At 43.7% G+C, this 25,772-nt stretch overlaps 1 protein-coding gene and 1 long non-coding RNA gene across 10 annotated transcripts in view; both read right to left on the bottom strand.

Annotated features, from left to right (window-relative positions):
- Positions 1 to 25,772, bottom strand: part of LOC105476177 (neurotrimin) — a 1,408,523-nt gene that overhangs the window by 683,536 nt on the left and 699,215 nt on the right. The gene's annotated exons all lie outside the window — the stretch shown is intronic.
- LOC139357668 (uncharacterized) lies at positions 16,568 to 24,144 on the bottom strand. The gene is made up of 2 exons (XR_011611286.1): positions 21,200 to 24,144; positions 16,568 to 17,180 (listed from the first exon to the last, which is right to left on the bottom strand). It is a non-coding gene; the product is annotated as an uncharacterized lncRNA (long non-coding RNA).

Here is a 25,772-nt window from a genome sequence, read left to right as displayed (position 1 = left end):
AGGAAAAACAAACTGGCACTGGTGGAGACCACCAGCAAAAACTTCCAAGGAGAGGCTGGCCCTTTACGAGCAGCTACCTGATGACATGCAGCATTAAAAACACTGGTCCACCCTCTGCCCTTTATTCTTCCACGCCAGGGAAAGCTTGCCTTATTTTTCCCCCTTCTCGCACTGCAGAGTTCTTCTGCGATGGAATTTCCCACTGACCTTTCCCAAATCCAAGGCTGGCCTCAGATGCTTGCCTCTCCAAAGGACTCAGGACCCTAGATAGCAGCTAACTCTCAGACTGGGCCAGTGCTGGCTTGATGCTGGGCCTCCACTCAAGGGTCCCCTCGCCTGACCCTTTTCGAAGACTTTTTTTTTCCTTTTTTTTGGCTGGTCTTTATAGGGCCATTGTAAAACCACAAGTGGAAACAGCTCAACTGCTCAAAGACGGTTTCATCTGAAGAGCTTGTCCTTCTCCAGGCCAGCCATCGTCCCGCTAACAGTGAGTGCAGAGAAGCACTCCGTTAACCCCCTCAGTCCCAGAGCCAGGGACACTTCTCAGCCTCTGAGAACTGAGCAACAGTGCCAGACCACCACGGTGGCTCACGGAGCACAGAGGGCTTGGTCAAACCTGAAAAGAACAGATTCCACGTGTAGTTCAAGTGCTTTCTGCAGAAGTGGGTTATCTCCTTGGGAAGTGTTTATAGTGACAGTTCCATACCTACTCCAGACTCGGACCTAGACGAGCTCTGTCTCAAACACCCTCTCTGAAGACTTTTGGGCCTCCAAGAAAAGGAGAACAGGGTGAAAAAGCCAGGGCTCAGCACGCAGGAGCAGAACCAGGTAGTGCTCCTTCCTCCTCCTCCCCGGCTCTCATGCCCCGCCCTCCTCCTTTGTCCAAACTGAACCGCAAAACCCATCAGTAGGAGCTCTGCCTCCTGTGACCTGCAGCAGTATATCTGTGACACAGGCTACAGGTGGCCAAGCCTCCAACTCCTTCTCCTTAGCATCTGTCAAGGACCTATGTCAAGTCCCAAGTCTATCCATGCGATTGGGAGGATGGTTCCTCAATGCCTGCAGTTCTTCACTGGATTCAGAAGTGCCTCCTCACAGCCCATGCTGCATCACAGGAAGGAAAAGAAAGGGAGAGTTGCTTCTGTGTCTTTTTAGGGGGAGAAATGAAGTGGGGTCATCTAGAGGTGCAGTATTTTTAGGCAAGTCTTTTTAAAAGACTATGTGGGTGGATTTAAAATCTTTTCTCCAGCCACCCGCCTAACTGGGATGGTGGTGGTATGGAGACGAATCTCTTACACTTTTTTTCCTGTAGTCTTTTCTTTCCTTGCATAAAACACTGCTGGAATGCAAAGCCTTCTCCCTTTACCTACCCACGTCTCCTCTATGCCCTAGAGTGTGAGGTCTGGCACTAACACTTCGCTGGTGGGAATACTGAGGCCCAGGAAAATGGCAGGCGAGGATCTGGTGGATTTGAGGGAAATAAAGGAGAAGCAGAGATAACTGACTACTGATTTAGGCTGTTCCTCATCTGCCCTCCCATTCCTTCCCAGGCTGAGGGAGGAGGTCCTCCCGGGACCTAAGGCACAGGTTCAATGGTGGAACGGGGCAGGTGCCCAGATGGGCAATGGATTTGGTCCCAGCATTTCAGAATGGCACTGCTTCTATGCTGCTCTGAGTCTTCCAGTGGAGACTACAGTTTCTCTGAGCAGCACTTTTCCTTCCCCTTCATTGCCTCACATGGAGCTTGGCTGGGCAGGAGATTTTTCTTTTCATTCCAGGGAGCATATTATTAATTTCCACAGTCAGACAAAACAATGTGCTAAACATCTAGGGAATCTCAACTGTCCTCCCTGCCAGCCCACCCTCCTTTCTCCACCACTCCTGAGTGGGGTATGGACTCGACAGGGTCTGTGGTCCCCGCCCACCAGCAGGCTGAGCCCACAGCCTCCCATCTGTGTCTTTTACAGCAAAGCAGCTGAGAGCAGCCCTCTGCACAGAAACAACCAAGCCAGAGACTTCTTTGTGTTTCTGGAAGGCCCGGAGGTTGTTGCTGACCTTGCCTTGTTTCAGGTTTCCTGTTTTTCCAAAAAGGAAGGAGGAAGGTACCAGATTAAATGCTACTAATTAGTATCTTCTCCTGGATGATGGAGCAAGTATCTGGAAATTGCTAAGAATTCCAGAAAACACAAAGGATAACTCTGGTGTAGGGTAAGGATGGGAGCCCCCCTTTTCTTAACAGCTGAGCTATCAGATCCTAAGCCAGTAGTTCTCAGCTTTGTCTGCACACAAGAATGACTTCAGAAGACTTGAAAAACACGCATGCCCAAGTTGTATCCCAACCCAATCACCTCAGAATCCCTGAGAGTGGGACCCTGCACTTTTTTTTTTTTTGAGACGGAGTCTCGCTCTGTCGCCCAGGCTGGAGTGCAGTGGCCGGATCTCAGCTCACTGCAAGCTCCGCCTCCCGGGTTTACGCCGTTCTCCTGCCTCAGCCTCCCGAGTAGCTGGACTACAGGCGCCGCCACCTCGCCCGGCTAGTTTTTTGTATTTTTTAGTAGAGACGGGGTTTCACTGTGTTAGCCAGGATGGTCTCGATCTCCTGACCTCGTGATCCGCCCATCTTGGCCTCCCAAAGTGCTGGGATTACAGGCTTGAGCCACCGCGCCCGGTCGCACTTCTGTTTCTACAAACTCTCTAAGTGATTCCAACATGCAGCCCAATATGGAAAGCAGTGTGCTCGAGCGTGCCTGAGGACCAGGAGGGGGCGAGGTAAAACACAGGTGCGAGCCCCAGGCCCAGCGTTTCCAATTGAGTACATTTCCATGTGGCCTGAGATTTTTCATTTCTGAGTAGCTGGGTGGATTAATCCATTTTGCATTGCTATAAAAGAATACTTGAGACTGGGTAATTTATAAAGAAAAGAGGTTTATTTGGCTCACAGTTCTGCAGGCTGTATAAGTAGCATGGCTCCAATGCCAGCTTCTGGTGAGGCCTCAGAGAGCTTCCACTCATGGCGAAAGGCAAGGGGAGTGGGTGTGTCACATGGTGAGAGAGGGAACAAGAGTCAGTGTGGGAGGTGCCAGGCTCTTTCTAACAACCAGATCTTATGTGAACTGACAGAGCCAGAACTCACTCATTATTGCCAGAACCCCACCAAGCCACTCTTGAGGGATCCGCTCCCGTGACCCAAACACCTCCCACCGGGCCTCACCTCCAACCTTGGGGGTCACATTTCAGCATGAGATTCAGAGGAGACACACACCCAACTGTAAGACTGGGCGATGCCACTGCTATTGGCAGATACCAGAATCTGAGAAGCTCTGCATTAGACGGACCCTGAGACTCCCGGAAAAAAAAAAAAAAAAACAAACCTGTTGGGACTGGAGGAGTTACTTCTTACTACAACTGTAGTTTTTGTGGCTGTGAGGTCCTCTCACCTCCTCCCAGGCTTACCTGGGACACACAGAAGGACACCAGCTCTGCCTTTGGTGGTGGGGGCGGATGGGTCACCTGGCTTTTCCTTGACATTCTAGGGCTGCGTCTGGAAAGGAAGCCTTAGGCGAAAGTGGCTTCAACCACTGAAAGGAAAGGCAGATGACATCCCTTCTTCCTGCCTCTCCTGCTGCCAGAGGATTCTGACTTTGTGCCTTTAAAAATGAACCCCACGATCTCACCAAACCTCCTCCTGAAGAGAGGAACAAGGTTTTCTTCTCCCACTATCACCGGTTACAGTCCTGTGCACATGAGAGCCGTCTGCTGAATTAATCAATGAATGAACTCTCCATCTGACGGGCAGGGAAGCCAAGAGACAGTGACATTGTTGCCGATGCAGAGGAAGCTATTGTTGAGCTTCATCGACAAATATTGAACAAACACCTTCAATGAGCACCTGCCCACTTTTCTGATAAGGCTGGAGGCTGTAACAACCTGAGACAGGAATTTCACTTGCATGAAATTATATAATTTACAGCCCTATTATCACCAGTGCATCCTGGTCATTCCGAAAGCCACTCCTCCAAAGGACAGGCTAGAAAAGAGGTCGCGAGTGGAGCCCTCTGAGGGGGTGCTTTGGTGTGGTCCCACCTGTGTTCTCATACTGGAAGCCCCCCCAGGACCCCACACAGAGGTGCTCCACACTCTCAGCTCCAGGCACTCGGGTAGGAGCAGCAAGCAGGCTCCACTTTTGCATCCTGCTAAACATCCCATACTTGCACAGATGAGGATTGCCCTCCACTCAGCCACTGTGGCAGGGGAGAGGCAGAGCCAGGGGGCTGCATTTTCTCCCTCCCTCTGAGCTTGTTCATATAGTAAAACACAGAGGCCCCACTGTGACTGCTGATCACATCCAAAGCAAAGGCAGGTTTTGAAATTCATCAGAGATTTCTTCCGCAGCTGCAGCCAGCGAGGCCTGAGCCTTCCCCTCCCCCAGGGACCTCCGGCTGATGTCAGTCCTCCCGTGGAAGCAAGGTTGGAAGCAAGTGAGGTTGTCTTTCCAGTGGGCCACATCTGTTTCTGAAGGCTAAGAGAGACAGCAGGTGGAGGGAGACTTGTGAGACTGAAAGAACAAAGGAAGAAAAAAAAAGATAACTTCAAATAAAAAGATCCCTAAGAAGGGGAGACTATAAAGGAAGGACTGAGGTCTCTTCTTTCCTGCCTTCTCCTTCCTGGAGCTGGCTCTGTGGTCCACACAGGGCACACCCATGGGAACCTGGTGAAGGAGGCCTGCTTCATCCAGTCCCTGGGAGAAATTGCAGCAGCTCGTCAGATAGGGTGGTGGCTGTAATCATGCTACAGTCTGTGATCTGTGGGTTTTATGGAGATGTTTAGGAGATCGGTAATAAGGTTGCTCCAGTAAACAGTCTGGCAGGGCAGTAAAGGATGAAGGCAATCACGCAAGTTGCATTCCAAGTGGCTTTCTGAAGACAGAGTGACTGCCACTCACGGCCACCTGTGCCCGGGTGCACTTCCTGATCGGAGGGCCTGGAATGCTTTGACTTGCTCAGATTCCCGCCCTGCTGTAGCGGGGAGCAAGCCTATTGTGTCCATTCTCACTGGTTTGCTTGTTTTTCATTGAGAAAGCAGGTCTGAGTCCCGCTGCCCAACAGGCAGGGGAGAGTATGCTGGACCAGTCACCATCCAGATGCTGACAAGTCCCCCTGCCCACTCCAGAACCCGCTCTGCCTCTGTCCACAGGTAGGGTGAGCCAGCTGCTGTCTTGCCCCACGTTGGGCTGCTACGTGTTTGACAACAGTGCTGAGCAGCAATCTTCCAAAAACATCAGCCATGAGAGTGAGTTGATCATGTCAGGAGGTGAGCCTGGGCCGCTGCGGCCTCTTGTTTTTCTGTCAGTTGTGCATGGGTCTGGGGCCCAGGCCAAGGGAACCAGGCCCGGGGCACCACCTTGCTTTGTTCCTGTTTGAGGCCACTGGAAATCTGAGTACACCGATTTTCCCAGTAAATATATCTGGTTGCCAAGGAAGCCTCATTAGGAATTGTGAGTGTTATCTCAAGCTTTTTCTCATAGAAAAAAACCACAATGATCTTGTCTCTATTCAGGTGCTGCTGCGTGTGCAAAGTCCTTTAGGTCCATTCTTAGGATATTTGATCCTCACAGAAGCCTTATGGGGTCAGTCTTCTTTTCCACTTCCATTTTACACAAGAGGACATGGATATTGGGAAGGTTGTCATTTTCTTAAGGTCACAAGTTGTTAACTCATAAGTCTAGAACTCGAGTGACACGCCCCCAATCCCGTGTCCGTATTCTAAGCATTCTGATGGGAGAGTGTCCGCTTCCAGGACAAAGAGCAGCTCTGCTGGGGGCCACTCAGGCTGCCTGGGCCTGTATCTAACTGTTCCCTGACCTCAGAACAGCACAGCTGATGAGCTGACCTAAGCCTCCCTTTGAGTGGAATCCATTTTGCTTTTTATTATCTTTTTTTTTCTTTTCTTTTTCTTTGGGCGGGCGGGGGGACAGTCTTGCTTTGTCGCCAGACTGTAGTGTAGTGACGTGATCTCAGCTCATTGCGACCTCCGCCTCCAGGGTTCAAGCAATTCTCCTGCCTCAGCCTCCCAAGTAGCTGGGACTCCAGGCGTGTGTCACCAAGCCCAGTTAATTTTTGTATTTTTAGTAAAAGACGGGGTTTCACCATGTTGGCCAGGATGGTCTCGATCCCTTGACCTCATGATCTGCCTGCCTCGGCCTCCCAAAGTGCTGGGATTATGGGTGTGAGCCACCACGCCTGGCCTTTATGATCTTTTCATCCCCAGCCTAGGAGACAAAGATTTAAATGTGCTAGTCCTGAGCAGAATGTATGTCCAAGAATCCTACCAATGCTGGTGAATGAGCTTTATTCCACAGCATCTGCCGGGGAATCTTGCTTAAAGTTTACTATGGAAGATGTGCAATTGATTTGAAGGCAGATAACAATGAGTAGCTAATTCTCAATAAATGTTTTTAATAACTGGTTGGTATTTATTCAACTTGTTTTTCGACTAGCTATACACAACTAGAATTTATGTGGTGGTTACTGTGTGTTAAATGAAAATCAAATGATTATTAAAAACATTTACTGAGGATTAATTCTGCAATAACCACCTACACAGTATCTGTCAAAGTAAATCCTCAACAAATGCATATTTGAAGAGCTTAATTTGTTTTTACAAAGTAAACTTAAAAAAATACTTTTGAGAACAGTCGGTAGTTGCAAAAGTCAGGATCTAGGGTTTGTTGTTCACTCAGCTAAAAATGACAGCATTCTTGGTCTTTCGTATCTACATATTTGTAAACCACATGCAGCAAGAACCAAGAACTGAGCAAAAAACTAGAAATCTTGGTCAGTAGATTAAATTTATATGTAACTTATTGAAGACTAATAGTATCTAAATGCCTGGAAAACATGTGGAGCTTGCACTGGAGTCACCCAGTCTCCAAACAATGACTCATTTACCAACCCCTGAAGAAGAAGGAGGCCAAGAGGTTTCTCCATATTTTCTTGAAATTATATAACAGAATTTCCCCAGTAATTTTTTAAAATTCGGTATTTTTTTTTCTGATGTAGTTTAAGCTCATTTCCTCTAGTGAGGCCACAGCAACATAAGAAATAGTAAATTAGTGTTCTAATATTCCTCAACAGAGCCCTTCTTACATAGACGATGATGATGATGATGATGATGATGGTTGTTTAATGAGAACTTTCTGTGAGCCAGGCACATAATCTCATTTTATCTTCATAAACATCTTCTCAGCAGTCTTGTTATTTTTACTGTTTTTCATGGTAAAATAGTCTTTACTGAGAACCCAGGGAAGTCAAGATCTGAAGGCCAGACTGGACTTTCAGAAGCTCTGGCAAAGAGTGAGGAACCATGTTGGAGCAGAGGTCTGGCAGAGAAGAGAAGACGAATGCAGACCAACATCATCCAATGAGGACAGGAATGTGGGAGAGGCGATGGTCCCTCACCACAGTGAACCAATGTGACTCTACGGTCACACCTTTTGACTAGCACACCTGTGAGGATGTGCCCCCCAAATTTAGGAGGGCATTGGTTTTAGAATCACTGGGGAATCCAGAGATTTCATCTTCCAGAAAGAGCATTTGCTTCCAGAATTGCCTATCAGAGAATACGGTGTCTTAGTGAAATGGTACCTGAGACTGCCTCACGGTCCTGCTATACTATGAATAGTCTGTGTAGTGTTAGACAGCATTACACCTCCCTGGGCCTTGTTCCCTCCTGCAGAAAGCCGAGGCAGTGAGAAGGGTGATGCCTAAGCTTCCTTCCTGTGTAACTGTCTGCGGTGTGCTTCATCAGACCAACGGGAAAGAAGTGTGTCTGCTCAAAGTCTAGAGCCACAGCCCTGGCACCGCTGATGACCGGTGGGCAAGTCATTAGAATTGAATAGATCATAAGGTGGGAAGAGGGTCAGTCTAGGAAATGCTAACTTTGCAAAATAAGCCTATTTAACAATTACTAGCATACAAGAAGTGTTTACCCCAAAAGTTAAGAAAAAAAAAAGCACAAAATTATTGGTTATTCACGGACTATCATCCACTTCCCTTTCACCTATCTGGTCACCATGTGTATTGGCTTAGAACCTAGAAAGGCTTAAACTACATGCACCCCTCACCCCAACACACACACACATACACACGTACAGAGTTTCTTATCTATGGTGCTTCTACTGAACGAGGTGATTAACTCCTTGACCTTATGGAACTCTAGTGTGATCTCGGAGAATAGATAGAATCTTGTTATCTTGTAATGAGTTTTATGGCTTATTTCAGTACATCTCAGCCATGTTTCTCTGGTGATTAAGGCAATTATCAGCCCGTGCATTTTAGGATTATGAATAGTGGAGCTCTCTCCAGATAATGGAAAGGGCTTGGGAATGTTCAGACTACTTTTTATCCTGTTCAATACTTATTCCCACACTCCCTCCCCGATATGCATAAACAGACACTGCACTCCGTATCTGGACACACCGTGGTGCCCTTTCTACCCTTTACTTGGATATGATTATCAAAGTAATGGCTTTTAGATTTAATTGATGTAAGTAAATCCCCTGCTTACCATTCATTGGTGCCACGCACAGTGTTTTAATTACTATCATTATTGCTTAGGATTTGGGGAAAGGTATCACTTGATCTGAACTTGCCATCGTCCACTACAATGTTATGGCTTGAGCACCAGTGATTATCTGTACAAACGTGGTTGTTCGAGTGACCAGCCTTTCCCCGTGCACCTGCCATGGTGCTCGATGAGAGGAACAACATGGGCACAACATCAGGAGACCTCAGGGGGCCTGCTTTTCTCTTGGGCTCATGCTTTGCTCTTTGTCAAGTCCTTACTTTACCTTTGAATTCATGTAACCCTGGGTGGTTTTTATTCTTCTATGTCTTCTTTCTCGATGTGCCACCAAAAGCAGTTCCCAAATATTCCTTAAAAATGTCTCCCAGAGAAATATGCAATATGTGTTAGTTTCTATATCTTCCCATCATTTAATAAGTATAATGAGGAAACAAGAGTGTGACAATAGCTTACATCCCACCATCCACTCATTGGTACTGCCTCTTTTTTTGTAGTATGAATAATTAAGTCATGTTGGTATTACAAAGACGTGGGGTTTGTAAGAATATATGTTACCACAAGAAACTAAGTCTGAAGCTGTACTTGTCACAGGATACAATATATGCCTAAAGGAAATTACCTGAAGTAAGAATTAAAATAATCATTTCTAAAGCACAATGAGATATCATCTCATGCCAGTCAGAATGGCTATTATTAAAATTCAAAAAATAAATGCTGGTGAGGTTGGGGAGAAAATGGAACACTTATACACTATTGGTGGGAGTGTAAATTAGTTCAAACATTGCAAAAAGCAGTGTGGCAATTCCTCAAAGAGCTGAAAACAAAACTACCATTTGACCCAGCAATCCCACTACTGGGTATATATATACCCAGAGGAATATAAATCATTCTATCATAAAGACACGTGCACATGCAGCTGGGTGCAGTGGCTCACACCTGTAATCCCAGCACTTTGGGAGGCCAAGGAGGGCGGATCACCTGAGGTTGGGAGTTCAAGACCAGCCTGACCAACATGGAGAAACCCCGTCTCTACTAAAAATACAAAATTAGCCAGACATGGTGGTGCATCCCTGAAATCCCAGCTACTCAGGAGGCTAAGGAAAGAGAATTGCTTGAACCTGGGAGGCGGAGGTTGTGGTGAGCCATGATGACGCCATTGCACTCCAGCCTGGGCAACAAGAGCGAAACTCTGTCTCAAAAAAAAAAAAAAGACATATTCACATGCGTGTTCATTCCAGCACCACTCACAATAGCAAAGACATGGAATCAATGGTAGACTAGATAAAGAAAACATGGTACATACAACGGAATACTACGCAGCCATGAAAAAGAACAAAATCACATCCTTCGCGATAACATGGTTGGAGCTGGAGGCCATCATCCTTAACAAACTAATGCAGGAACAGACAACCAAACACCAATTTTCTCACTGATAAGTGGAAGCTAAGTGATGAGAACCCATGGACACAAAGAAGGGAACCACAGACACTGGGGCCTATCAGGAGGTGGAGGGTAAGAGGAGAAAGAGGAGCAGAAGAAAATAACTATTGGGTGCTAGGCTTTGTCACCTAGGTGACAAAATAATCTGTTCAACAAACCCCCATGGCACGAGTTTACCTATATTACAAACCTGCACATGTGCCCCTGAACCCAAAATAAAAGTTAACAAAAAGACTATCCTTTCTGGATAGTTAAAGAAAACGGATCTATAAAGTACACATACATCAACATTTTCTTCTGTCTTGGGTCCCTGAAAAATCTTGGGGCAGTAGTATTTTGACCCAGCATGGTAGAATATAAAAATCACATATGAATTTATACCCCAGTTCCATCATTTACAAATCATATAATTTTGGAAAAATTGTTTAACTCTGCTAAGGCTTAATTCTCTCATTTATTAAATGGACCTGATTTATAGAATTCACAACGTTGGCAAGAATCAAATGAGGTAAAAAATAAAAAATATGTGGCAGGCTGTGAAGCTCATTGTATGTCAGATTGCACAACCCCAAGTTTTCCTCATCACTGGCCCTTCTTCAGGGTACCCTTCCTTGCTAAGGGGCTCCCCAGATGACCTCCTTCCACAATATTATACAGAGTAGCCCACAGACAGTGTGGGGCTGCCCATTGTGAAGCCATCCTCAAAGGTTAGAGATGCACTGTTCCATGCCCAGCACTCTCTAATCACCTATTGATGTCCATCCGTGCAGTTACAAAAATACTTGATGGTGGGACTTTCAAGTCTGAAGTAAGCTCTGAATTTCTTTCTTTGCTCAGGGCTCCTGTTTTCCCTGCATCAAATGCTTCCGAGTCTCCAGGACTTGCCTTGCTATTTCTGGACCCCTCTCCACGATCCACTTGATCCACTTGACCTTTAGTTAAGGAAAGTTGGTGGGGGATATAATCCCACTGATAAAACATGTGGGATTTAAGATGAGTTAACCCCGAGTTATCAGGTGGTACAGCTGGGGTACGAAGAGGAAACTTTCACACACAGCCGAAGGCCTGGGAGCCCTGCAAGGCAGTGCATTATTTTAATCTCCCCTTTTGCGTGTTCTGTCCACATTTAATTCTGGACCTAGAGCTTTACATGCTCTTTAGCAAGCACTTTGTAGTGTGAATGTGGCCCAGAAATAGTGAGCACGTCCTTGTATGTCTTCTATAATATAAAAATCAATACTGAAAACCAGGAAATATGTCTCACTGGGAATAGTAGGTTAAAATTGGAACAAAACTCCAAATGTTGATAAAGCTGAGATTGAAACCCCCTTTAGAGTTCATTTTCTTCTCAGTTCCCCACTATACATTTCTGTTGGAGGTATCTGATGGTTATTACGTCTCCCTAGAAGTTCCTGGCTAAATCACAGGGATTTGAAAAAAAATGATTCTAAGTGTGAGACAATACACAAAAAATTTTAGTACCACTTATGCTAAAATGTCCTCTAAAAAGGTAGAGCACAATAAAAAATCTGGAACTTCATCTAAAATCTGCATATAAATAGACCATGGCACTGAATATTCTAAAGAAATAATTGACTTGCAGAAACAGAAGTTTGCGGGATCTCCTTTTCAAATTGATACTAGTAGAAGAGAAAATAAATGGGTTAAGGCCTGGGGAAGAAAGTTGGACTTGTAGCAATTTTTTTTCTTTGTGAGTTTTGAAGAAAGGATCTACTTTCTTCTTTATACGCATCAAAAATAGAAATAGAGAAAAGGGCCAGGTAGTAGATCTTTAGGCTAGCGGGCCCTGTATTCTCTGATTCAGCTATTCAGCTCTGCTGTTGTCTCATGACAGCAACCACAGACCCTATGAAAAAGAATGAGTGTGGCTGTGTTTTTATGACATTTTATTTATAAAAAGAAGCAATGGGTCAGATCGAGCCCATGGGCACAGTTTGCTGACCCTGTCTTAGATGATCAATTGCATATTTGCCTTTGAAGCCTGCCCATGAAATGGGCTTATCCTCTTATCAATATCTATGTGCTAACTATGCGCATACATGTGGTTTCTAAACCTTTCACACCTGTGCTCAGTACCGACATGTCTGTAGCTAAGCTTGATATTAGGTTTCATACTTCAGTTTCATGGTTAGAATCTAAGCCTTGGTATCTCACTTTGCAAAGGCCAAACAGCATGAACGTTTCTGATGGCATGGAGTGATGTTAAGGTCTTGATTCAACCCCAACATTAGCTGTGCATCCATTCCATATGCTCCATGTAACCCCGTGTCCACAGACCTATCCAAGATCCCATTGAAAGAAGTATGAAAGACACAACATTTGACGCTCCCAAGGAGAACTTCCAATCAAATGGAGACGACAAAAAACATATATACACACATCTTTTAAAAGATACAATGTACTAATGAGTAAAAAAATGGACATAAATGCATAAGAACTAGAAGAATGCCAAAGTACATATTTAGATGAAGGCTTCATAGAAGAGGTGAATTTTTAAAACTAGTATCTGTGAAACAGTAAGATTTCACTTGAGGTGAAGGAATAGATTTCCTGTGGTTTGGTTAATACCCAGAACTCCTTTCCCTATTTAGCATATAGGTCTGAAGGTGATGGATGAGATTGAAAGGCAATGTCCTTTCACTCCTTTCCCCAGCCTGTCTGCTGCCCCTGCTCTCTCTTCAGCCACTGGTATCTGACTCAGGAGGACTGAGCCCATTGCAGAAAGGCTGGGAAGAGCAAAGGCACGGCGAGGAGAAAGGAGACCCCTCTTACGGGGAAGGCCTCACAAAGCAGCAGTCTCATATGGTTTTCAAGTGCAGGACCTTGTCATTAAAACTAAATCCTGCTACTTTCTGATTGCCTCAGGGTGGTTACTTTACTTCTCTATGCCTCAATTTTCCTAACTATAAAATGGTTAATAATATTATTGACCTCATGTGATTATTGTGAGGTATACTTACTATAAATAATGCACTTAAAATAGGGCCTAGAGCCTGGTCAGGGCTCAATCTGTGGTACATTTTTATGTGGACACAGGGTACAGAGACCCCCAAACCTGGACCCAGGGAAGCTTGACAGAACACACGCTCGGCAACGCTGCGAGCCTGCCTGCTGTCAAAGAAGCACTTGGTGGAGTTTGGTAGCAAGTAGAACCAAATGAGATAAACAAAGAGGTTCTAGTTCCCCTTATAAAACACCTGAACCTACATAGGCTCACTGCCGGCATCCTAAATTCTTTTTTTAGGGGGGAAAAAAAGCTAATTTCCCTTCTTACCCAAACTGGCCAAAGGAAAAAAAAAAAGTATCTTTCAATCTTCTTATAATTCATGATGTTGATAAAATATTTAGGGAAGGAAATTGAGAAATTCTATAACCTAAGCCCCTTATCATAAGTATGTTTCTAAGAGTTATATACTGTGATGAAGAAAATCCACATATGAAAGGATTTCTCAATTCCTGCTGGTATACTGCATTGTTATCTTATACGGTATTTAGAAAATAAATTTCTGGGGCGAGTAATGAATTCGGGCAGTCCCTCAGCAAGAGCAGGCTTAGTAGTAGAAATCCCCCTTTGTTGGTACTGTTTGCTGGCCATGAGACTGGACTGATGGGACTATCTGGCTAATAATCAAAAGAACAGAATGGGAAACACCCTGGGGCAGCCCCGGTCGCAGGTCCTAGGATGCAGCTTGTCAACACACCACCACGGCCACTGGAACCAGAAGTTCAGGTATAATCACATATATTCGTGTATTCCACATGAGTAGGTAAACAGTCTAATGGGTCCCTCTGAGCATCTTCAACCTCCCTTGTCTCTTTGCCCCTCCCCCAAAGATAGTATCACTCTCAGCTAGGAGGCAGAGAGGAGGGAAAGCTGAAGATGAAGGGAAGGAACCTGCACATGTAGCCAAAGCCGCACCACCAGAGTTCCAGCTCCACGGCCTCTGAATCCATTGCCCTGACACCACTCTGTGTTCTCCTGTGAGATTCTGCAGAAGTCTTCTTATAATGAATGATGATCAAAGAAGTTCAGAATGCCTGTGCATACATGATTATGCCCATACTGCCAAAATCCAAACCAGAACCCATGTTGGGCAGCGTGTACCCTCAGGACACACCTCTGGTCTCATGTCTGCAGACCTCTCAGTCTTCTTTTACAACTCTCTTGCATTACTGAGTTTGTCCAAGTGGCAGCCTGGCCCTGTATTCTGTGACCCACAGATCTGCAGATTCGGTAATGGCAGCACATGTTTCCACACTGTGTTATTGTAGCTCCAGCAACCAGACAGCACATAGTAGGAAGTCAATGCGTATTTTTTACATGGTTGAATGGATGATAGACAGGGTGGTTCAGTAGGACCAGGGGTCCTGCACTTCCCTCTAGAAGATTAGGTTCACTGCCATCTCAGGATAAATGTATGCATAAGCTTCTGTGCAACACAACAGAGAGAGAGAGAGAGAGAGAGGGAGGGAGGAGAGGAGAGCCCCTAGGGACTACTGGTCCAGGGCAAAGGACAATAGTTGGCCAGCTCTTGAGGAAGGGGCCTGAATGCCACTAACAGCCTTCATCCCCTGGGTCTTCTACTGACATGACGAGTACACAGCGCTCGTACTGGGCTGCTCCATGCACACCCGGGTACACCATGTGCTGGAACCATCAGCAGGCTTCCCACAGCCCCCCTGGGTCACGACTGGCACGGCCAGAACAAAGCAGGCACACAGAAAGTGCCATATCAGCAGGAGTCTCCTGTTGATAGAATCATCCCTTAATTCACTCTGAGCTGTGCCATTTAATTACCTTGATCCATGCTTTGTTTTGCTAAAGTGAATGTCACAAATTGAGTGTTACTTGCTGAAAATAGTGACAGGAGCTTGGATGCTTCTGTGATAGGAATTGAAATATGATCTCTCTTTTCCCCTCAACCATTTTCTTATTCCCCTCTTCTTGAGGTTTTTTTTTTCATTCTTTTTTGTTTCTTTTAAGTGTAGAATGTAAAATATTAATTCTGAGCAGAAGTAAAATTAAGCCCTCTGGAAACGATTCTGGGAAACGGAGCCATAGCCTGACTTAATTAAGAAGCGATTATGCTGAAGAGCCTATATTAAGGCTTCACATTTTGGGCACAGAGAGAATTGCTTTTAGAGGAGTCAAGCAGGTAGCAGAGGGGGACTGAGGAGAAGACAGGATGATAATTGGATAGATGAGAAAAAAGCAATGTTTGTTGTAGTAATGAAAAAGAATAGTGGGTGAAATTTAAATTGGTTTAGAGATTCCTCAACTCCATCTCTCAGAAAGGTCAAAATGAGGACATGGGTGATGTCACTATGTCCTCCAAACTTTTTGGATGACCCCAGGTTGGGCCAACCCCATTTCTGTTCCTTTCCCTATAGCTCTGGTGTCTGGACAGGCATCAGGGAATGGGTCATGTCTGCAGCAAACTCCAGGGAACGTGGTTAGCCCCCTGCTGCTCTAAGGATGGCAACAACTAATTAGCCCCACAAATTTATGGGCTCCAGGGATGCGAGCAGATGGGTATTTAACTTAACAGCAGATCCAATTTGTCCTCCATTAATTCTAGAGTGATACCTGAGTTTATTGGAGTTTTATATTGTTTCATCTGTTTCAAAGTCAGTTCTCCCACTTCCCAAATTGTTATTCTTTTGACAAGCAACTATCTGAATCTCTCTCCAGTTTCCAGAATGAAATACTGACTCAACTTCACAGTGCCTTGACTCTCTACTGTGTGGAGGACACCTGGGAGTCAGGTTCCTGGTGGTCTTCACAAGCTAGAGCTTGCTTCCCACACCTTCACGCCTGTGAGGCTCCATGTTGCCTGCTTAGCACTGTTTATCCAGCCTGACCAACTGCTTCAAGTGGCTGCCATGTGTCAGGAAGTGGCCCTTCTAAACATTACCAGAATTTCAGCGGGTATCTCCTTTTGTTCTCCACTTCACTAAAGAGTCATTTTAAAGATTGGATGTCTTAAAATCTAAAATTTTGGGGCCGGGCGCAGTGGCTCATGCCTGTAATCCCAGGACTTTGGGAGGCCAAGGCAGGCAGATCATGAGGTCAGGAGATTGAGACCATCCTGGCCAACATGGTGAAACCCCATCTCTACTAAAAATACAAAAATTAACTGGGTGTGGTGGCACGTGCCTGTAGTCCCAGCTACTCCGGAGGCTGAGGGAGGAGAATCGTTTGAACCCGGGAGGTGGAGGTTGCAGTGAACTGAGATCATGCTATTGCATTCCAGCCTGGCGACAGAGGGAGACTCCATAAAACAAAACAAAACAAAACAAAAAACAAAAAAAACTAGAATATTGGAACTTTAAAGAAACTCAGTTATGCACTGAATTAATTTTCAAGTAGTGCACCTTTGTGGCCACTACCAATTCTCCAGTCTTTTCCTCTCAAAGAAAAGAGGTTGGCAACCCATAGCTTCCCCTCTTGGAAATGGCAGGCAGGCTGACAGTTCAAAACCCCAGACGGGTATCAGCGAATGACCTTCAGACTTCCTCTTCATTTGGCCTCACCAGACCAGGGATCCACGGAGGCCTCAGAGAGGCTTTGCAGAGGCGGGTCTCAGCTCGACCACCTAAGATCTGCTGCAATCAGAGATGCTCCCCTTCAGTCTGGTTTCTTTTAAAGTATTCCAATGTGAAACAGATTTTGAAAACCACCAATGTAGTCTAATTCCCCTCTTTTTATCAATGAAAAAAAAAAAATGAAAACTGAGACTGAGTAACATTAGTGGCTTTCTAAGATCACAGTAGTAGAATATCAAGTAAAACTCTCACTTCCCATTCAAAGTCATACTGTCATTTCACAGAACTCCTCAGTCTATTGAATAAGGAAAACATAATCGTTATCATTATCATATTGACCTGGGTAGAGAATGCAAGTCTGGCCAGAGGAATTAGGAAGCAGTGTCAGTGTAGACAGCCATTAATTTTCCTCAAGTAGCAAATGAGCACAGAGAGCCTGCTCCTACGAATATGCGGTTGCTTGTGTAGACCAATTTCAGGTCTCTTGAGCAAGGTCATCCCTGTGATTCCTTTGTGTTGGTACTGACAGCAAATACGGAGTGCTGACATTCAGGTCCGGAAAATTCGAGTAACTTGCTTAATTCTATAGCCTAGTGAGCAAAGAAAAGGCAGAGATCAGTTGCCTTCAGTTATTGATGAGGAGACACCATGTACCAGATACAGTCATTCTTATCCCAAATTACTTAGGAAGATTTTAAACAATTCTCATGTTTTGTTTAAAGATTTTAAACAATTCTAATTGCCTCCTTGAGGTTCTGCTTTAGTAGTTTTAGAGTGGGCGGGACAAGGACATCTGCAGGTTTTTTAAAACCCTTCAAGGGTAATTTCCATATTCAGAAGGGTGAGGTGACTGGCTTAGTAGGCACAGAACTTAATTGAAATCACCTGTGGAGTGAGACCTCCTGCAGGTGTGGCCTCTGGACTCGAAGTCTCACATTTCACTAAGAAAGTAACACAAGATCTTTCTTGAAGCAGTAGGGTAGAGCCAGCCTCATTAGCAAGACAAAAGATGGCAAATTAGGTCAATCTCATGGTTCAGGCAACACCAAAATATGCTGATGAGAGCCTGCAGGAAGCCTCTAATGGCAGGAATGAGTCCTCCCTGGGCTTTACTTTCCACGGTAAGAATGAAGAAAGGCTGCATCTTCCTTTGTGAATGGTCTTTTTTAGGATATATGCATCTACACCTTGACTGAACCCATTTTTGCTTTTAGCCTGTCTTATTGTCACAATAACAGGTTGCACATGTTTATCCTTCCAGCATCAGGAGGTACTGTTTCCTTCGGTTTGGTCTCATCCTTTGCTCAGGGTTAAGGAAACCCTTTGAAGATTATATTCTTCCCAGCTGCAAGGAGGTGACAGAACCAGCACGAGATCACAGAAGAAAGAAAACAAAAAGACATTCTCAGAACTGGAGCTTCTCTGCCACCACCATCCTCTTCCAGGATGGACTCTCCCATGTCTCCCTAGCTCAATAGAACCAGAAGAGAAATTGGGCCACTCTTTTTTTTTTTTTGACACGGATTCTCTCTCTGTCATCCAGGTTGGAGTGCAATGGCACCATCTTGGCTCACTGCAACCTCCGCCTCCCGGGTTCAAGGGATTCTCCTGCCTCAGCCTCCCGAGTAGCTGGGACTACAGGCACCCGCCACCACACCCGGCTAATTTTTGTATTTTTAGTAAAGACAGGGTTTCACCATATTGGCCAGGCTGGTCTCGAACTCCTGACCTTGTATCTACCTGCCTCGGCCTCCCAAAGTGCTGGGATTACAGGCGTGAGCCACCGCGCCCGGCCTGGGCAACTCACTTTTTGAAAAGTTACCAGCCTCTCCCAACACAGGGCCCGCGAGGTCTTTGCATGGTGGGGCAGGGGCAACACTTGTGCTTCAGAAAGAGATTCTTCTACCCCTCAGTTAAACAGAAAATAGCGAGGTCTTGCAGTTCCCAACTATGCAGAACTATATCTGACCTACGAGGTAGGATGTCTGTGGTGTGATATCAAAGAGTGCACGGGTAATTTTTGTAGTTTTCTAAGATTTCTTTATTGAAAGTGGCATTTCCATTTCAACTATCAAATTCTTATCTGAGAAACTGCCATTTTCCCTGGAAAATAAATGCTATCAGCAAAGAGAAGAAGGCCCAGTCAGCAACTTCTTAGTAAATCCCCAAACCAAAAGAAAAACAAACAAACAAACAAAGACCCAAAGTAGTAGTATCGCTTTCCATTCCTAACGGTATGTCCACAATTATTTCTACGCTAATATACATCTTAACGTTCTAGAATACACACTGCCGTGACTACCACTGTCTTATTTGTTACAAAGGCAATATGAGATAGTTGTACCAGTGTGAGCTCACATGGCCAGGTTTGAAATCTCAGCTTTGACACTCAACAGCTGTGTGACTTCAGGCTAGTTACTTGATCTCTCTGTGTCTCAGTATTCTCATATATCAAATTAGCATAATAGTAGTAGCTGGCCAATGAGGGTGCTGTGAAGATTGAATTAGTTTAGTTTTACACAGTTTTTCAGAAGAATACCTGTAAACACTTAATGAGTCTAAGCTATTATTGTTATTATTCTAAATTTAAACATTTTTTTCACATGATGTACAGGGGGAATTATACTGTTTCTATTTTATAAATTAAAACAAACAAACAAAAAACCTGAGACCAAACAGATTGTTCAAGATTTCCTGGCTATTTAATGGCAAAGTCTGGAACTAAAATCTAGGTTTTCAGAATGCTATCATTATCCTTAGAAGGGGGTAGAAATGGGATGTCGTAACAGGTATGATTTGAAGCCAGCCCATTTCATTTTATCAGAGCAATTCCAGAAAAAAGTCTTCTTTATCTGATTTACTTATTAGGCATCTTTCTTTCTTTCTTTCTTTTTTGTTGTTTTTTTTTTTTTGTTGTTTTTTTTTTTTTTTTTTGAGACAGAGTCTCGCCCTGTCACCCAGGCTAGAGTGATCTCAGCTCACTGCAACCTTCGCCTCCTGGGTTCAAGTGATTCTGCTCCCTCAGCCTCCCCAGTAGCTGGGATTACAGGCACCTGCCATCATGCCAGGCTAATTTTTGTATTTTTGTAGGGACGGGGTTTCAGCATATTGGCCAGGCTGGTCTTGAACTCCTGACCTCAGGTGATCTGCTCTTCTCGGCCTCCCAAAGTGCTGGGATTACCGACCTGAGCCACTGCACCCTGTCTTTTTGTTAGCATGTTTTCAAATTAAGTTTTTTAAACTTAAATTTTAAAAACTATCTATAGACTGCCCTCTCTTATATGAAAATAATGTTCCTAACCTTATCAACAAGGTACATTTTTCCTGTGATTGGTAACACTGTGAATTGATATATCTATGCTCTTCATCCCAGAAAAGGTTTTACTGCATAAGAACTGGGATTTGTCAAACTAAAGGAGCTCCTAAAATAACTGTGGTCACATCATTAAGGCTTGTGTTACGCTTAGTGTAGCCATGTGACCTAGTTAAATATGGCTACTGAGGACATGGGGCTATTGAGGATATTTTGCTTTGTTAGTCATCAGTCCACAGAGAAACTGATTTATAGGAAGAGACTAGAATCAGAGGCTGCAAAGCAAATAGAAAATTCTACCATTGTTGAGAGTACTTTTATCCCAAGAACTTTAATCAATGTCTAATCCTTGTCACATCTCTGCGAGATGCCTTCTCTTGTGCATCACCAGGTTGATGAGCCAGCTTGGCTTTCAATGATCAAATTTCATGAAAATATCTACTTAAGAATGGTGGAGTTTTGTTCTTTTGGCTTGGGCGCAGGAACTGGAAAAAGGGTCGGTGGTAAGGAAGGGGAGCAGAGATGAGAAGGTAATTACTACCCTCAATGATGGTATGAGGAGGTCAGATATATAGCTGCCACTTATCAGCCTTGGGGGTAGTCCAGGCTTTACCCACAAGCAGAAGAGACAGGATTATTAGAGGTAGAGAGCAGCTGGCCTGTTAAAAGCAGAGTGCATCTAGGCAGTATGACCTAGACAGTGGGCCATCTGGAAAAGACCTACGAATACAGGTGGGTGGGCCTTGAACCCAGTTTGAGAACCAGGCAGGGAGATAGGATGTAGTTGTGTGCAGAGCGCCCCGGTCTTCCAAGGAGAAGACGAGCTCAGGGGCCACATTCACCATAGCCAGACGAGGATGGATGTCCTGGCTATGCATCGCAGACCTCAGTGGACTTATTTTTGGAAGGGAAGTGAGCACAACATTGTTGGAGCTGACCAGGAAATGGAGTAGACAGCTTGTGTACCCACGTTGGCATCTGCTGACTTGGACTAAGAAGCATATGTTTCATTTAGAAGATAAGAGGGAAACAGGATTTTCTCTGGACACAGAAAAAGCCAGCCAGTTTTAAGGGCAATCTGAGTTCTTCCTCATCTCAAAGATGACAATCAATCTAGTCACTCCCGAGCAGAAGCCACCAGAAAAAAGCAACACTGAAGTCCACTGCTGCTCAAAACTAGGCTGACAACAAGCAGAGAGGGGTTAAAGAGACAGCTAACATAGTTAGAGCCCACGGTGTTCGCCATCTCAATAAAGCTTCTTCCTTCCACTGAAAGGTGTTATAATCTCCACTTACGTGGGAATGTGGACTCACAGACATACAGTCACTTGCTTAAGGTTTCGTAGCCCGTTAGAGGCAGAGTCATGAGGAGTCCAGATCTGTTTCATTCTGAAGCCCATTCTCCATGTGCTTCCATGTGCTCTGGAGCAGTGCACAAAGAGTGCGGCCACTGTGGCTGCAGGGGCGACTACAAGCGCACATTTAAAAAGAACTTCACAGATGCCAGGCAGTCTGCATTGTTTTATGTAACAACGCAGTGCACTGGAATTCTGTTGGCCCTCCGTGTCCACAGGTTCCGAATCCAGGATTCGACCAACTATGGACGGAAAGCAAGGTATTTTCAGGATGCCATGCCTGTGGCTAAGGAGAGTTAATTTTGTTTCTGAGGGTTCCACAGGGAGGAGTGCTGGGCCTGAGTAGCCTTGAATTTTGGTATTTGTGGGGGTCCTGGAACCAACCTGCTGCAGACACCAAGCGACAGCTATATATAAAGCTGTTACTTCAGTTGTACAGATGAAAAAAAAAAAAAAAATGTAGCCTTAGAGAGGATAGCCTTCAGCCAGAGTTGGTTGGCACTCTAGTTTTTCTGCATCCAGGACTGGAGTGTTCAGTCCTCTGTGGTGGGGCTCTATGTCTGCTTCTGATTCTCCTATTCAACTGTTGCCCATAGGTGTGCAGAAATGGAGCAGGATAGGGACTTAAATACAGCCACTTGTCACTTAACCTCAGAATACATTCTAAGAAATGCAGCCTTAGGCATTCTCCCCATTGTATGAACATCATAGAGCACTTACACAAACCTCGATGGTAGACCGTGGAGCCTATTGGTCCTAAGTTACAGACCTGTGCAGCATGTGACGGTACTAAATACTACAGATAATTGTAACACAGTGGCAAATATTCATGTATCTAAATATAACAAAACAGAGGAACGGTACAGTTAAAATACGGTGTAAAAGAAAAACTAGTTCCCCTGTATAGGGCGCTTATTATGAATGGAGTTTGCAGGACTGGAAGTTCCTCTGGGTGAGTCAGTGAGAAGCGATGAGGGAATATGAAGGCCTAGGACGTTACTGTTCACTGCTGTAGACTTTACAAACACTGTTCACTTAGGATACACTAATAAAAAGTATTCAGTACAAATGAACTTTAGCTCAACTTGTTATTATAACCTTTTTACTTCACAAGCTTTATTTTTTAAACTTTTAAACTCTTTTATAGTAATATTAGTACCTAGTACCCATATCATACAGTTGTACAAAAATATTTTCTTTCTTTATATCCTTATTCTATAAGTTTTTTTTCTATTTATAAATTTTCTTTGTGTTTTACTTTTAAAACTGTTTTGTTAAAAACTAAGACACAAACACACACATTAGCTGAGACATATATGGGGTCAGGATCATCAATATCACTGTCTGCCTCCTCCACGTCTCATCCCACTGGAAGGTTTTCCGGGGCAGTAACACGCAGGAGATGTCATCTCCTGTGATAGCAATGCCTTCTTCTGGAATCCCTCCTGAAGGACCTGCCTGAGGCTCTTCTTGAGAAGGTGTCACTCTTTTAAAAACTCTCATTTTCACCTAAAGGTAGCAGTCAGTCTCTAGGGAGAAATGTTTACACCAGCATCGGGACAAACACGTAAGTAATGCATTGCAGTATGACATTATGATGGCTACAACAGCACTAGGCAATAGCAAGTTTTCAGCTCTTTTATAATCCTAGGAAATCACCGTGGAATATGTGGCTTGTCGTTGACCAGAAGGTCATTATTTGTTGCCTGACTAAATCTAGCAAGAATATGCATATGTGAATGATATCGAGATGAATATGCAGCTTCTGTATATATACACATATCATATCCAAATCTAACTCCTACAATGTGTCGAATACCAATTATATACAAAGTACTATTCATGTAAATATATTATTTGTAATATTTACAAGTATACAAAACAGAGAAAATTATATTATTAAACCCATTTTACAAAGATAGAAACTGAGGCTCAGAAACAAAATTGCAACAACAAAAATATTGCTAAAGTCACAAAGTTCACAAAGACTGGAGCAAGAATTCAAACTAAAGGCTGTTTGATTAAAGAGGCTCACTCTTTTTTTTTTTTTTTTTCTAATGGGTTGTCCTTGTATAAAATGATCCTAAAGTGACTTCAGAGAGAAATGATAAGACCTCTCCAGCATACAGGCTTGGGAAGCACACTACAAAATAAGTCTGCAAGTGTTCAGTATCGACATACTTTGGTCAGTGCATTCGCATCATAGAGAAGCTAGTTTAGGCTTAGAAGAGAGCTTTATTTTCATTACTGTATCATGCAGAGAGAGAGTCGCTTTGAGAAAGCACTTTTTTTTTTTTTCAGGGGGCTTGAAATTTCCTCTGAGCAGCTCTTTCAAGAAGAGTTATTAGAATTTATTTTCAATTATACACCAGAATAAGCCGTCTGCAGTATAGTTAACTTTCAATTTCAGCCAATTTTCGACGCATTCAATCATAGATGCCTCCGTGATTAAGAATCTATGTTGCAAAACAATTCCCACTTTGCAACAATGCAATCAAACAGATCTACAACTCATAACATATTATCCAATGCTTTTTCAGCTCACTGGTGAAGTGAAATAGAGTTTACCAACCACTCCTGTTTACCCAGTATGCTCCAAGCTCATTTGCAAACAGATCTGCAACTCAAAACAGCTCACAAGGGGGTTTTGGTTCAACATAGCCTTGAAGAGATAGAGTTGGGCTGCTTTGGATATTCATGATTTGGGGCTGTCTCATTTTCTCTCTCTGCCCTAATATGCATTGTCTGAGTGTAATACACCATGAGAAACAGAACCCCTCCCTATAAAATTTGATTCAGAAATCGCTCTCCGTGGTAGGAGTTCTGATTCATTAAGAAGACCAAAATAGGTTTTATGTCCAGCTGTTTGCTGTTCTAAATTGTATGGCTGTGTGTGTGTGTGTGTGTGTGTGTGTGTGTGTGAGAGAGAGAGAGAGAGAGAGAGAGAGAGAGAGAGACAGAACCCTGATTCAAACAGTGAAAAGGATATGCAGCAAACTTAAACTCCTTTGAAGACTAGAAGACAGAACAACCTTCATAACTTTATAGAAAACTCTAAGTTTCAGAGATTGGAGATTGAACCAAGCCATAATAATTAATTTTTTAGAGCCTCACTTTCAATTCAATACACAAGACATTAAGTTCCATTTGGAGTCAATGGGACAGGAGGGATTAGTAAAGTAAGTGAAAAAGAAAGGAAAAATCATCGAAAGAGGTTTGGTTTTCTGCTGACTGATGTGGCCTTCAGTGTTCTGAAATGAAATGGGGAAATACACCCCGGTTCATGCCAGATTTTGGGGAGTCAGCATTTAACAACAACAACAACAACAAAAATATAAATTGGAACCGAATCGTTAAGACATGCTTCAAACCGACTCAGCTGATCTCTCCCCCATTCTGGAGCCTCAAGCTTTGGCAAAGTGGATTAGAAAGACAAACACCTGCATCTCTGAGTAGCTTTTGGATGCAACAGGAAGAGATCATCTGAACAAATAGATGGTCTGAAAAAAGCTGCCCAAGCACGACCAAGATGAAAAGGAGTGCTATGGCAGCTCGACAAACATATTACAGAAAAGGGGGGAAAAGAACAAATAAGAAATAAAAATGAAACTCTGCTTTCAAATGTCAAAGGAAGAACCCTGTTTGGAAGAAAATCTAAGGTGAAAATGGTCTAAGACCATTTTCCATGAGAGTTTTGTCCTGTACAATTATGTAACAAAAAACATGGACGTGAATATAAAACAAGACTTAAAGAAAAGTTATAAACCTTCAGATTGAGATGAAGGAGTGAGACTATGAATCCAAGACCAAAATGAGGACCATTTTAGAACTAATAAATTGGAAGCCAGTAATAAAAGAGGGGGCACAAGGGACAATTCAAACACTGGCATAAAGGGGAGATTTGAGATATTGTTAGTCAGCGCTGAGAAAAACAACACAACATGACTCAAGCAATTAGGGAGAAGATAATTAATATGGAGCAAATCCAACTTAGAAAAATGCTATCCCTGACACAAAGAGCTTCAGCACCAAATAAATACAGTAAAAAGTATTCAAGTACATAATACAGAAGAATAACCTTGAAATTAAGAAATAATGACATCTGCAGATCAAAAAAGTACTCAATATTCCTCGAAAAATTGTTTCAGACTAATGGGTGCTGAAACATGCTTGCTAAGTACTCTAGCATTGAGGATAAAGTAAAAAATATCTAGCATCTAGGGAAAAAATAAAGAGAAGTCCCAGAAATAAATAAAATAATATAAATAAAAGATAATCTCAGACTTCTCCGAGGTAATATTCAATGCTAGATGATATTAGAACAGTGTTTGCCAGAATTTGAAAGAAATAAAATGTCATCCCAAAACATTGTGGCAGCCAAGCTGCCTGAAAGATACAGGGCAGACATTCTGAAACATACAAGAATGCATGGACCAGTCACAGTGGAGGAAAAGGAGGCAACAGACTCCTTTGATTGTAAAATTTTAATGCATTAACATTTAAAATTAGGACCA

The sequence above is a fragment of the Macaca nemestrina genome, chromosome 12 (genome assembly GCF_043159975.1).
Source record: "Macaca nemestrina isolate mMacNem1 chromosome 12, mMacNem.hap1, whole genome shotgun sequence".
Classification (NCBI taxonomy): Eukaryota; Metazoa; Chordata; class Mammalia; order Primates; family Cercopithecidae; genus Macaca; species Macaca nemestrina.
The sequence above is the reverse complement of the archived record's forward strand: the minus strand, read 5'-3'. Positions and strand labels throughout refer to the sequence as shown.